The sequence below is a fragment of the Squalius cephalus genome (genome assembly GCF_949319135.1).
Source record: "Squalius cephalus genome assembly, chromosome: 4".
Lineage (NCBI taxonomy): Eukaryota > Metazoa > Chordata > Actinopteri > Cypriniformes > Leuciscidae > Squalius > Squalius cephalus.
The window spans coordinates 46,938,861-46,952,090 of record NC_137125.1 but is presented as its reverse complement, the minus strand read 5'-3'; the positions used below and the strand labels follow the sequence as shown (position 1 = coordinate 46,952,090).

Sequence of the window (13,230 nt, the reverse complement as noted above, 5' to 3'; positions counted from 1 at the left end):
GAGTCAATGGAATGGCCTCTTTAGTTCGCTAAGTTATTGTAACTGTGACCTTAATTTTCAGTTGTGAAGTTTGTAATGTTAGGATTAGCCTCGTAGCTGGTTGGCTTGGTTCACACAGACTTTAAAGGAGAAGTTCACTTTTAAAATGAAAATTCTGTCATCATATACTCACCCTCATGTTGTTTCAAACCTGTATGAATTTCTTTCTTATGCTGAACAGAAAGGAAGATATTTAGAAGAATATCAGTGACCAGACAGTTTTTGGGTCCCAATGACTTCCATAGTAGGAAAAAAATATACTATGGAAGTCATTGGGACCCAAAAACTGTCTGGTTACTGATATTCTTCTAAATATCTTCCTTTCTGTTCAGCATAAGAAAGAAATTCATACAGCTTTGAAACAACATGAGGGTGAGTATATGATGACAGAATTTTCATTTTAAAAGTGAACTTCTCCTTTAAGAGCAGTGTGTAAAGCCCTCATGTTGTTTGCACAGTAGTTTCAGCATTTGAGGGGGAAAATGTCAAATGGTGAGAGAAAACAAGAAGAGACTGTTTTATTTTTACCTTTATAGTCTGAAAAGTCCATTCAGGATGCTAGAGGTAAAGTAAAGTATAGGGTAAAGTATGAGCAATGTGAAATGTTAATCATGATTTACTACACTCAGGGTTCAGACTGACCCTGGGATAACCATTTAAAGTGTGAAAAGCACTATTGAGTTCTGACAGGACAACAGGATTTCTGAAGAAAAACATTTTTACCTCACAACAAATGATGTGTTAAATTAATTAATAAATAATTATAAAATATAAAAAGACAACATCGTATTTGATATAAAGTATATTTCTCACTCTTTCACCAGCACTGCTTTAAAAACTGTTTTCATTTTACTGTTAAACACATGTACAAAAGCATTTGCTTTTATATGTAGTTGCCTAATTATTTGGACGTGATAACAAGGGTTGCTACAACGTCCTTTTCAACGTACCTTTACTATTACTGCAGCACTTTTACCCACAAAATAGCTGTAAAACACTGATTAATCCGAAGAAGAACAGCTATTGTTCACTTTCTTTTGCCTGAAATCACACAACTAACAGTGCTGAAATGTAAATATGGGGTTCACATTCAGTACTGTGACTCATATATTTTGGGTAAGACATGCAATATTTCTATTCTACCAAACATGTAACGCAATTGTGTCCATATTCATTTATTAATAGCATCAATATTTGCTCAAGCATCCTGTTTCGGGTTGGATACAATGTTTTGATTCTTAAATAGCCAAATGATTAAAGGAGAACTCCGGCCAATTTTAACATTGAGCTCATTTTTTTGTACATTTGGAGTGCTGTCAATACAGAGAACAACGACAAAAAACGGTATTGCCTACACCGAGTTATTCTATTTTTAAAATTTGCACCCTGTTGACTTCAATAGGGCAAGTAGTAAGCCTGCTTTTTAGCCTCTTAACATCCTTTAAGTGTCATTACAAGTGCACAGAAAATGTGAGTGATTCCTTCCGAGTGAACACGGGTGGATCTGACTGCAGTAGATGTTAGAGATATTAATAAAAACGAAGTTAATTCAGCCAGCGCTCATCTTTGTTTACATCCTGTTTTCGGTGGAACGCCATAGTAATCGATTGTCGAGTTCACGCGCGTGATCATTGGTAACTAAACCTATGCGCGTGAACTCGACAATCGATTACTATGGCCTTCCACCGAAAACAGGATGTAAACAAAGGTATGAGCGCTGGCTGAATTAACTTCGTTTTTATTAATATCTCTAACATCTACTGCAGTCAGATCCACCCGTGTTCACTCGGAAGGAATCACTCACATTTTCTGTGCACTTGTAATGACACTTAAAGGATGTTAAGAGGCTAAAAAGCAGGCTTACTACTTGCCCTATTGAAGTCAACAGGGTGCAAATTTTAAAAAGAGGATAACACGGTGTAGACAACACCGATTTTTGTCGTTGTTCTCTGTATTGACAGCACTCCAAATGTACAAAAAAATGAGCTCAATGTTAAAATTGACCGGAGTTCTCCTTTAAGGCTTGGGAAAAAAGCATTAAATAAGCATTAAAAAAGCCCATTGTATTTCTTTATTTGTTTTAATTAGATACACTTGTACTCAAAAGTGTACATACCTCTTGCAGAATCTGCAAAAATGTTAATAATTTTAACAAAATAAGAGGTATTATAAAACTTGCTGTCCTGAGTAAGCGGTTTCACATAACAGATGTTTAATAGCAAAATCTATTAAAATGTCCCCGTTCAAAACTTTACATACCCATGAATCTTAATACTAGCTGTTGTTACCTGAGTGAACCACGACAGGTTTTTTTCTCATCATTCCCTTGTATGTCAATTGAACAATTAAACTGCCCACTGCTCTTTGGAAAAATCCTTCAGGTCCTGCACATTATTTACTTTTCCAGCATCTCCTGCATATTTGAACCCTTTCCAGCGGTGGCTGTATGATTTTGAGATCCATCTTTTCACACTGAGGACAATTCACAACTATAACTAAAGCTGCAAACATTCACTGATGCTCCAGAAGTAAACAATGCATTAAGTTCTAACTTTTGAACAGGGTGATTTTCTTATTTTGTTTAAAGGTAATATTTCATTAGTACTGCATGCAAGTTTACACCCCCCAGCTGTTAATGCATCATGTTGTATTCTTGGACATCAGTGAATGTTTTCACCTTTGTTTGAGTCCCTCAGTCGTTCTCTCTCTTATTTTGTACCTTAGGTTGCCAGCCCTGTTTAACGCTGTGTCCTTTTTAATTGTTTGTATTTCCACAGCATGAAGGTAAGATTTTACGGATTTATGAATGAGCCGCTCATTTTAAAATCTTCTGGTTCTATTGACATTTGTTATGACACCCGCTTCAAACATTATAATTATGCCCATGATAACTTTCGTTAACTCTACAAAAAGAAAATCCACTTCACCTCAATATTCTGATGGCTGGGTGCTTGTTTCTCTGGCACATAAACATCTGTTATGTGAAATAGCTTATTTAGGACAGTACTACATAAAAACAACAATACGTTTTAATGATCCCTGTTATTTTGTTAAATATTAACATTTTCACAGATTCTGCAAGGGGTATGCAAACTTTTGAGCACAACTCGTGAGCTTAGAATTATAAGGTTCTATCTCCACTTTTGGTCGAAATTGAGTTTTTGACATAATCTGATCCATTAGGTGTTTATTAATGCCTGTGTGGTGTTATTTTTGTAAAAAAAAAATTTTGTTAGTAGTTATTAATAAAATAAAAAGGTTCCATCTCACAAAACATAAACCGAGTTGGGATTATAAGGTTCTATCTCCAGTAGATTCAATATCCAATCAAAACCCTGAATGAACACGGACGGACCAATCAAAACCCACCTCTTAGCTCTGTAGCCTGGACACAGAGCTAAGGGCTTGACATTAGCCTGGACATTTGAAGCCGGCGAAAGATGGCATTTCCATCTTTCTATCTTTTTTTATAACGAATCAATCGTTCTATCTATCTATCTATCTATCTATCTATCTATCTATCTATCTATCTATCTATCTATCTATCTATCTATCTATCTATCTTCAAATTGTTTCTATCTGTCTTCAAACTTTAACTATCTATATATCTATCCTTAATAACTAATCAATCTTTCTTTCTTTTTTACTAATCTCTTTCTTTCTTTCTTTCTTTCTTTCTTTCTTTCTTATCTTTATTTCTAGAACTAATCTATTTTTCTTTCTACTAATCTATATTTTTCTTTCTTTCTTTCTTTCTTTCTTTTCTTTCTAACTAATCCTTTCTTTCTAACTAATCAATCTTTCTTTCTTTCTTTCTTTCTTACTAATCCATCTTTCTATCTTTCTAACTAATCCATCTTTCTTTCTTTCTTTCTTTCTAATATATCTTTCTTTCTAACTAATCCATCTGTCTTTCTTTCTTTCTTTCTAACTAATCCATCTTTCTTTCTTTCTTTCTTTCTTTCTAACTAATCCATCTTTCTTTCTTTCTAACTAATCCATCTTTCTTTCTTTCTTTCTTTCTTTCTTTCTTACTAATCCATCTTTCTATCTTTCTAACTAATCTATCTTTCTTTCTTTCTAATATATCTTTCTTTCTTTCTAACTAATCCATCTTTCTTTCTTTCTAATCTTTCTTTCTTTCTTTCTAACTAATCCATCTTTCTTTCTTTCTTTCTTTCTTTCTTTCTTTCTTTCTAACTAATCCATCTTTCTTTCTTTCTAACTAATCCATCTTTCTTTCTTTCTTTCTTTCTTTCTTTCTTTCTAACTAATCCATCTTTCTTTCTTTCTTTCTTTCTTTCTTTCTTTCTTTCTTTCTAACTAATCCATCTTTCTTTCTTTCTTACTAATCCATCTTTCTATCTTTCTAACTAATCTATCTTTCTTTCTTTCTAATATATCTTTCTTTCTTTCTAACTAATCCATCTTTCTTTCTTTCTAATCTTTCTTTCTTTCTTTCTTTCTTTCTTTCTTTCTTTCTTTCTTTCTAACTAATCCATCTTTTTTTCTAATCTATCTTTCTTTCTTTCTTTCTAACTAATCTATCTTTCTTTCTAACTAATCCATCTTTCTTTCTTTCTTTCTTACTAATCCATCTTTCTATCTTTCTAACTAATCTATCTTTCTTTCTTTCTTTCTAACTAATCCATCTTTCTTTCTAACTAATCCATCTTTCTTTCTTTCTAATCTATCTATCTTTCTTTCTTTCTTTCTTTCTAACTAATCTATTTTTCTTTCTAACTAATCCATCTTTCTTTCTTTCTAACTAATCCATCTTTCTTTCTTTCTTTCTAACTAATCCATCTTTCTTTCTTTCTTTCTTTCTTTCTAACTAATCCATCTTTCTTTCTTTCTAATCTATCTTTCTTTCTTTCTTTCTTTCTAACTAATCTATCTTTCTTTCTAACTAATCCATCTTTCTTTCTCTTTCTTACTAATCATCTTTCTAACTAATCTATCTTTCTTTCTTTCTTTCTAATATATCTTTCTTTCTAACTAATCAATCTTTCTTTCTTTCTTTCTTTCTTTCTAACTAATCCATCTTTCTTTCTTTCTAATCTATCTATCTTTCTTTCTTTCTTTCTAACTAATCCATCTTTCTTTCTTTCTAACTAATCCATCTTTCTTTCTTTCTAATCTATCTTTCTTTCTTTCTTTCTTTCTTTCTAACTAATCCATCTTTCTTTCTTTCTTTCTAACTAATCCATCTTTCTTTCTTTCTTTCTTTATTTCTTTCTTTCTTTCTAACTTATCTTTCTTTCTTTCTTTCTACCTAATCCATCTTTCTTTCTTTCTTTCTTTCTTTCTAACTAATCTATCTTTATTTCTTACTAATCCATCTTTCTTTCTTTCTTTCTTTCTTTCTTTCTTTCTTTCTTTCTTTCTTTCTTTCTTTCTAACTAATCCATCTTTCTTTCTTTCTTTCTTTCTAACTAATCCCTCTTTTTATCTTTCTAACTAATCTATCTTTCTTTCTAAATAATCCATCTTTCATTTTTTAAAATGTTTCAGAGCACAGAGGGGGTGGGGTGGAAAGGGATGAAAACATAATTTTCATGATGTTACACAATATTTTGTATGTTTTAATCTACTAAATGAACCGTTTTTAATGTATGTAAGATGCTTCCTAAATGTTTTTACAGTACAGAGGAGTGGGGTGTAGTATGTGAAGAAAACATTTTTTGTTTAGCTGTAATTTTTCCATGTCCATGTTCTTTGAAAATTTTTTTTTTTTTCTTACAAACTTGCTTGGCTTTGATGTATACTATACTATTATATATTATATTATATACTACAAGCTGTGTGCTTGTATTATAAATATGTAAATTGATTAAAATCAATGGTTATATACATTTATTCTTTGAAATGTGGGGTTTTATTTGTAAAAGTGGAGATAGAACCTTATAATTCCAAACAGAATCAGAGCTCTCAGAATTATAAGGTTCTATCTCCATTTGGGCCATCTTAAAAAATCCCATTTCCAAATGTGCCAGGATTTTGATATTCTATCCTCAAAGTACCTGTAGGGTGATGGTCTTGTTGAGCTATAATAGTAGATTATACTACATAACAGTTTTGCCAGCTGGGATGTAAAAACTTTGATGCTCAATATCTCAGAACTACCCTAAACGGAGATAGAACCTTATAATTCTAAGCTCACGCACTGTAAAACAGAACAGGGAAATGGCTCCAACTTCAAGTAAGGAATAAGGCACAAAATCAACAATGTTCAGAGAAAAAAATTACAGTAGCATTACTTTATGCATTTATCATGTTTGTTTTTAAGATTGTTATCATGTGTTTGTTAAAGAAAAGCAAAAAAAGAATCAATGTTATACCTCTAAATTTCAAAGCAATCCTTTTTACAAAATACAAGCTCATCAATACAATCTAACTTAAAACCTAAAGTAGCGATTCAACCCAACTCTAGAAGCTGTAAGATGTCATGAACCGAGGCAGTGTGTGTGTCCATTGAGTCACACAGTCATGCTGTCATTTTTTGACAACTCCCCCACATCATCATAGTCTGTTATTAAAGACAAAAGCAAATATATCATGTTTAATGTTGTATTTAACATCTAAAACTGAGCCTATTAAAATCAGCAAATGATTAGTCAAAGATTAAAAAAGAGACAAACACTTACCCAACAGGTTTCTCTCTTCTTCATTGCTGTTCTTCACATCATCATACTCCTCCTGATCTCCCTCTGATTCACATGTGAAATAAAACCTCACATTGTAATTTGTAATACAGCTTGTGTCACTGATGATGTCATTGATCTCTTTCCCTCATTACTGTGTGAGATTATTAGATTTACTCCAGATAAAGTCATGATGATTCATTAATGGTAAACTATAAACGCATGTTCAATATATTGTTCTGTAACTCACCCGTTACACCTTGAGAGTCCTGTCCATTAATGATGACATCATCATAATTTCCTGGCGTGTCCACTACACACACACACACACACACACACACACACACACACACACACACACACACACACACACACACACACACACACACACACACACACACAGATCAAATGTTGCATTTTATCGGTACTGAGCATCAACTTAAAGGGACTGTGTTATTATTATACATACACATAAAACAATGAATACCTTCACATTCTTCAATACCATGTTCACTAGTGATGACATCATCATAGCTCCCAGGTGTGTCTTCTACAAATTTAACATGAATCAGATGCCATCACACTAAAAACAAACTTGTATATGTATATTTTCTTAATTTCATATATACTGTATAAATGAAATTCAGTTCATCAGGTTTCAGTCCATCAGTAATGACATCATCATAGTAACCCAGTGCGATTTCATTTGCCTTGTCTTCAAAAATCGAAATATCTTTAGGACTTTTTAACAATCAATGAATGATGTGACCAGTTTACAAGACAAAAGTGAGCCTATAATGTAATATCAGTTAAAGGATTTTAGAGACAAATACACACAGAAACATACCCTACAAATATATGATCCCCTACCTCCCAAAATTTCTGTATGTAGCAGATAAGATTTGAGTTATATTGATTTATATTTGTGTCCTCTAACCTGAAAGAAGCTCATCAGCATCTTCATACCCAGAATGTTGTTCTTCTGAAAGGACACTTCCTATTATGGAGAAGTAGATTCATCAGACACGCTGTTGTAAATCAACCAAAATCCCCAATTCCTTTGAATCACAACCGTAATCCTGTATCATTTCAGATAACACACAAAAGTCCCAAAAATGGATCTATGTGATTTATACTCTCCCCTATGAATGAAGTGATTATCTCCACAAATCAGACTCTATGACATTTACTCACCCCTCTGAGTGAAGAAACTCTGTCTATTAGTGGGTCTGTGATGAAGCTCCTCATAAACGGCCTCAGTCGTCGTCCTGTGTCTCCTCTTAGAGAGAGCTGTGAGTGTTAGACAGACAAACCTGCTGTCAGTTCACAACACATGACTGATCACACACTGAATAACACACAATATGACAGTCTCTGGATCTCTCCTACCTCTCCTCATCACTCTGTTCTGCTGAATCAGTATAAGCAGTGGCACTAAGAGCAGTAAGAGCAAAACTCCCAGTACAACCACAAGCACAGAGAGAGACACTGGAGGAGTTTGTGGAGGAGTGACTGATGTTGAGCGCACTGTCTGAGAAACTGGAGGAGAAGCTGATGTTGTTGTGGCAGGAGTAGTGGACACTGACAAATCTGGCGAAACAGACACAAACACATTCAAAATCATGCAAATACACAGTTAGTAGCACTAAAATGATGTGAAAATGACTAATATTGCTCAGTGTTTTGCTCTGACCTGCACAGGTGAGTCCAGCGTGCTCTTTGTGGGAGCAGTCAGTGTGGTTCTTCAGGGAGAGAGGACAGTCCCACAGGTGAATCTCATTCCCTCTGCACTCGACTCTGTTCAGCCACACAACACCTTCACCAGCACCAAAGACTGAATTCCCATCAGCCCTCAGTGCTGCTCCACAACCCAGCTGCCTGCAGACCACCTGAGCATCGCTGATGTCCCACAGATCAGCACAGACTGAACCCCACACAGCGTTATGATACACCTCCAGCCTCCCAGAGCACCGGCCCAAACCTCCACTCAGTCTGAGAGGAACATGATCTAAAACACACACAGCAAAGACATAGACATGTTATTGTACACCAACAAAGTACAGTACTGTCAGAACAGCAACACCGTCTGTGGTGTGAGATTAAATCATCTTGGTGTCCCAAGCTCAAAATAACATACATACATACATACATAACATATGGCTGTTATGATTTTTATGTTCTTCTGCATCAAATTAACTTACCTGAACACTGTCTCTGATGTGGAGATGTGGAGCATGACAAATAGCTTCTAGGGGACTCATGACTCTCCTGTTCTGTAATCATAAGTTAATTCACAAGTTAATAAATAATTTTGTTCATACACTCAAGAATGTTAATGGATTACTGTTGTATTTTTAGAGATGCTTACCTGAGCAGGTGATTTTGGCCACTTCATCATTATTACAGTAGTTCTGTCCCCAGGGTGAAGATGGACACTGCCACAGATTTGAATCATGTGGTCGACATTTGACTTCATCCAGCCAGTTACGAGCTGATTCCAGTCTTGATATAGAATTGGAAAAAGCACCAGATCTTCCACAGTTCAGCTCTTGACAGATCAGACTCGCTGTGTCTCTGTCCATCTGGTTCCAGCACACATTACCCCAGGATCCATTGTAGAAAACCTCCACATTCCCTTCACAGCCCTCAGTTAACCTGATCTCTTTAAACTCTAGATGGAAAAAGACAAGAGCAATTCTGGTTGTGCTAAATCTAAAACTGAACCAAAATAACTGGTTAATACAAGGCCAATGCTGCAGGCACTAATAACGTCTATTGGGATATATATATATATATATATATATATATATATATATATATATATATATATATATATATATATAATATATGGCAAACATTTCCACTAGTGTACCTGAGCACACAACTCCTACATCCTCCTTGTGTTGACAGTCATGTTTCCCCCAGCCTGGAGAAGAGCAGTTCCACAGGGACGTCTCATTCCCCTCACACTCCACCTCATCCAGCCATATGGGTCCAGAACCAGGACCAAACCAGGCTGGTACCTGCTGGTTACTGAGGGCCACTCCACACTGCAGCTGTCTGCACACCACATGGGCATCTTTAATATCCCAGGAGTCATCACACACTGTCCCCCATGAGCCGCTGTGAAAAACCTCCAGCCTCCCTGCACAGTCTCCCCCAGAACCCACCAGCCTGATGGACCCGCGACCTGATATTAAGAGAGAAAAACACATTATTGATCACTAACAACTGAAGAATCTGCCCAGATGTTGTTGTTCTCACCAAGGCAGGTGATTGACAGCTGTTGTGTGGAGCTGCAGTTGAGAGTTTGTGGAGAGCTGCAGTTCCCCAGATGAGCTTCACTCCCAGAGCACTGGAAGCCCGTCACACACTCATGACTGTGTTCAGGACTGGATGAAGAGGAGCCGGAGAAGTTCAGCACAGAGCCACAGCCCAGCTGTCTGCAGACCACAGAGGATTCAGTGAGACTCCAGGAGTCCAGCAGAACTCTCCTCCAGACCTGATGGATGGAAACTTCCAGCTCCCCCTCACACTGTCTCTCTCCAGACAACCGCACCAGACCATCATGAACAGCCAGTGAGGAATCTGAGTGAAAGATGTGGGATTTTATCAAGATATTGCAAGAGTTATATATAGTTGCAATCAAAATTATTCAACCCCCATTGCAAATCTGGTTTATTGGCAAAATGTACAGACTTTCAGCAGTTTGCAATAAACAAATGAACGAAAAGTTGCATTTTCAGTTAAATTTGCTATTCAATTGCTATTTCAATTACTTTTGTTCATTGCAAACAGCTGAAAGTCTGTAAATTTTTGCCAATAAACCTGATTTGCAATGGGGGTTGAATAATTTCGATTGCAACTGTAGGTAATTTAAAACTTCTTTTTTCAATAAAACCCCCTCACTAGAGCAAATTATTCCAACATCTAGTCCATGAGAACATTCAGCTCGACTCCATGAAGAGACGGAACATTCTGAGAGTTTTGTTTCATTCCCGTCACAATCAAACACATCAGCCCAGATTTCACCACTTCCCTCTCCAAACCAGTCGGATCCCACAACAGACACAGCAATCCCACAATTCAGCTGTCTACAGAGGACACTGGCAGCTCTCATATCCCAGGATGCATCACACACTGTGCCCCATTTACTGAAGTACTGACGCTCAACTCGACCAGAACAGAAGTCAGGACCATTGACCAGTCTGAGGTCAGTGTAACCTGTTTAAAGTACAGAGTTTACTTAAACAGTATGAAACATGAAATATAAATGTTTTGATTATCTCAATAAGTTGAAAACTACAGTTCCATTACCAGAACATAACAGTCCAATATCATTCTCATGAGTACAGTTGTGTTTGAGAGAAAATGATGTTGGACAGAAAGATATATAAGACTCATTTCCTCTGCACTGAATCTCTTGTGTCCACATCTGAGCGTCTCCTTTGCCAAAAGCATCTTCTCCCAGCACCTGTACAGGAGCCCCACAGTCCAGCTCTCTACACACAACCTCTGCATCCTGCTGGTCAAAGGCAGCGTCACACACTGAATTCCAGGTGTTTCCATGAGCCATCTCTAATCTCCCAGAGCACAAATGAGGTCCATTGGTAAGTCTGGAATGTTTATGATCTGTTTTTATTACATTCAAAATGGTACAAAACAGAGAAAACACAGTTACTCACAGTGGCAAGCTTAAGAGAGTACATTTTATTTAGCAGTTGCAGTCCCTAAATAACAATAATCGTATGAAAATTACATCATATCAGATTAGTTGTTCTCTCAAGAGAGTTGTGTGTAATTTATGATGTTTATCACAATGTAAAAGTACACTATGTCATTCACCTGAACAGATGACTCCAGCATCACCATTATGATCACAGGTATGTTTACCCCATCCTGCTGATTCACAGTTTTTCAGTGATGACTCAATTCCAAAACAAACTAAAACACTCATCCAGATTGGTCCCGATCCTGGTCCAAAATGAGCATCACCCAGAGCATCTACAGGTTCTCCACAGTCCAGCTCTCTACACACCACTGCAGCATCAGACATATCCCAACCATCATCACACACTGTTCCCCACTGACCTCTATGAAGAACCTCCACTCTACCAGCACAGCGACTGTTGCCATCAACCAACCTCACATTCATTACATCTATGAGAGGGTAATAGAAATGGAGAGAAAAAAGCATTTATCAAACTTAAAACAATATAATAGACCAGTGTGTTGCTTTGTGATGGATTCATATACAGTATATGTGTATCATTTCAGTCTTTTAGTTCAGCTCTTACCAGCACACACCAGTTCAACATTGCTGTCATGTGAACAGTTGTTTTCATATGATAGTGATTTTGAACAGAGATGAATCTGAGACTCATTTCCTCTGCACTGAATCTCTTGTGTCCACATCTGAGCGTCTCCTTTGCCAAAAGCATTTTCTCCCAGCACCTGTACAGGAGCCCCACAGTCCAGCTCTCTACACACAACCTCTGCATCCTGCTGGTCAAAGGCAGCGTCACACACTGAAACCCACGACTGATCATCAAGTATCTCCAACCTCCCAGAGCAGCGAGAACCTCCAACCAGCCGGACTTCTGAAAAAGCAATAGAACAGAAACATTTTCAGAAAAAAATAATCAATGACAAATTATTTATTTAAAAAGAATACTGGTGTGTACGTATATAATTTAAATATATACAGTATGTTATAGAATAAAATGAGGTTTGGAGCAGTTTACAGTACCTGAACAGATGACTCCAGCATCTTCAGTATGATCACAGTTGCTTTTACCCCATCCTGCTGACCCACAGTTCTTCAGTGTAGACTCTGATCCAGTACACATGACAAGATTCATCCAGATTGGTCCTGATCCTGGTCCAAAATGAGCATCACCCAGAGCATCTACAGGTTCTCCACAGTCCAGCTCTCTACACACCACTGCAGCATCAGCCAAATCCCAGCCATCACCACACACTGTTCCCCACTGACCTCTATGAAGAACCTCCACTCTACCAGCACAGCGACTGTGACCATCAACCAACCTCACATTCAAACCTTCTATATATTGAACAGAGAGCATGAGAGATGAAGAGACAATGAGAAACAGAAAGAAATAAAGAGTGAGATAAAAGAAATCACACAATGAGGAGGGAATGCACATAGATATAACATCAAGTTTTAATCTGGGGATTTGAATCAGAAGTGAAAATTTGATTTCAACCTGCACACACAAATTCAACGTCGTTGCCATGAGAACAGTTGTTTTCATCTAATGGTGATGTTGGACAGAGGTGAATCTGAGACTCATCTCCTCTGCACTGAATCTCTTGTGTCCACATCTGAGCGTCTCCTTTGCCAAAAGCATCTTCTCCCAGCACCTGTACAGGAGCCCCACAGTCCAGCTCTCTACACACAACCTCTGCATCCTGCTGGTCAAAGGCAGCGTCACACACTGAAACCCACGACTGATCATCAAGTATCTCTAACCTCCCAGCGCAGCGAGAACCTCCAACCAGCCGGACTCCTGTAACAACAATACAG

At 36.9% G+C, this 13,230-nt stretch overlaps 1 pseudogene across 1 annotated transcript; it reads right to left on the bottom strand.

Moving 5' to 3' along the window:
• Window positions 1-6,518: 6,518 nt before the first annotated feature.
• LOC307157720 (scavenger receptor cysteine-rich type 1 protein M130-like) lies at window positions 6,519-12,723 on the bottom strand (annotated as a pseudogene). The gene is made up of 15 exons: window positions 12,433-12,723; window positions 11,981-12,283; window positions 11,529-11,843; window positions 11,001-11,261; window positions 10,593-10,907; window positions 9,909-10,271; window positions 9,556-9,873; window positions 9,052-9,354; window positions 8,885-8,956; window positions 8,377-8,691; window positions 8,073-8,273; window positions 7,878-7,973; window positions 7,171-7,233; window positions 6,687-6,749; window positions 6,519-6,568 (listed from the first exon to the last, which is right to left on the bottom strand). The product of its transcript is annotated as a scavenger receptor cysteine-rich type 1 protein M130-like (transcript).
• Window positions 12,724-13,230: the final 507 nt, after the last annotated feature.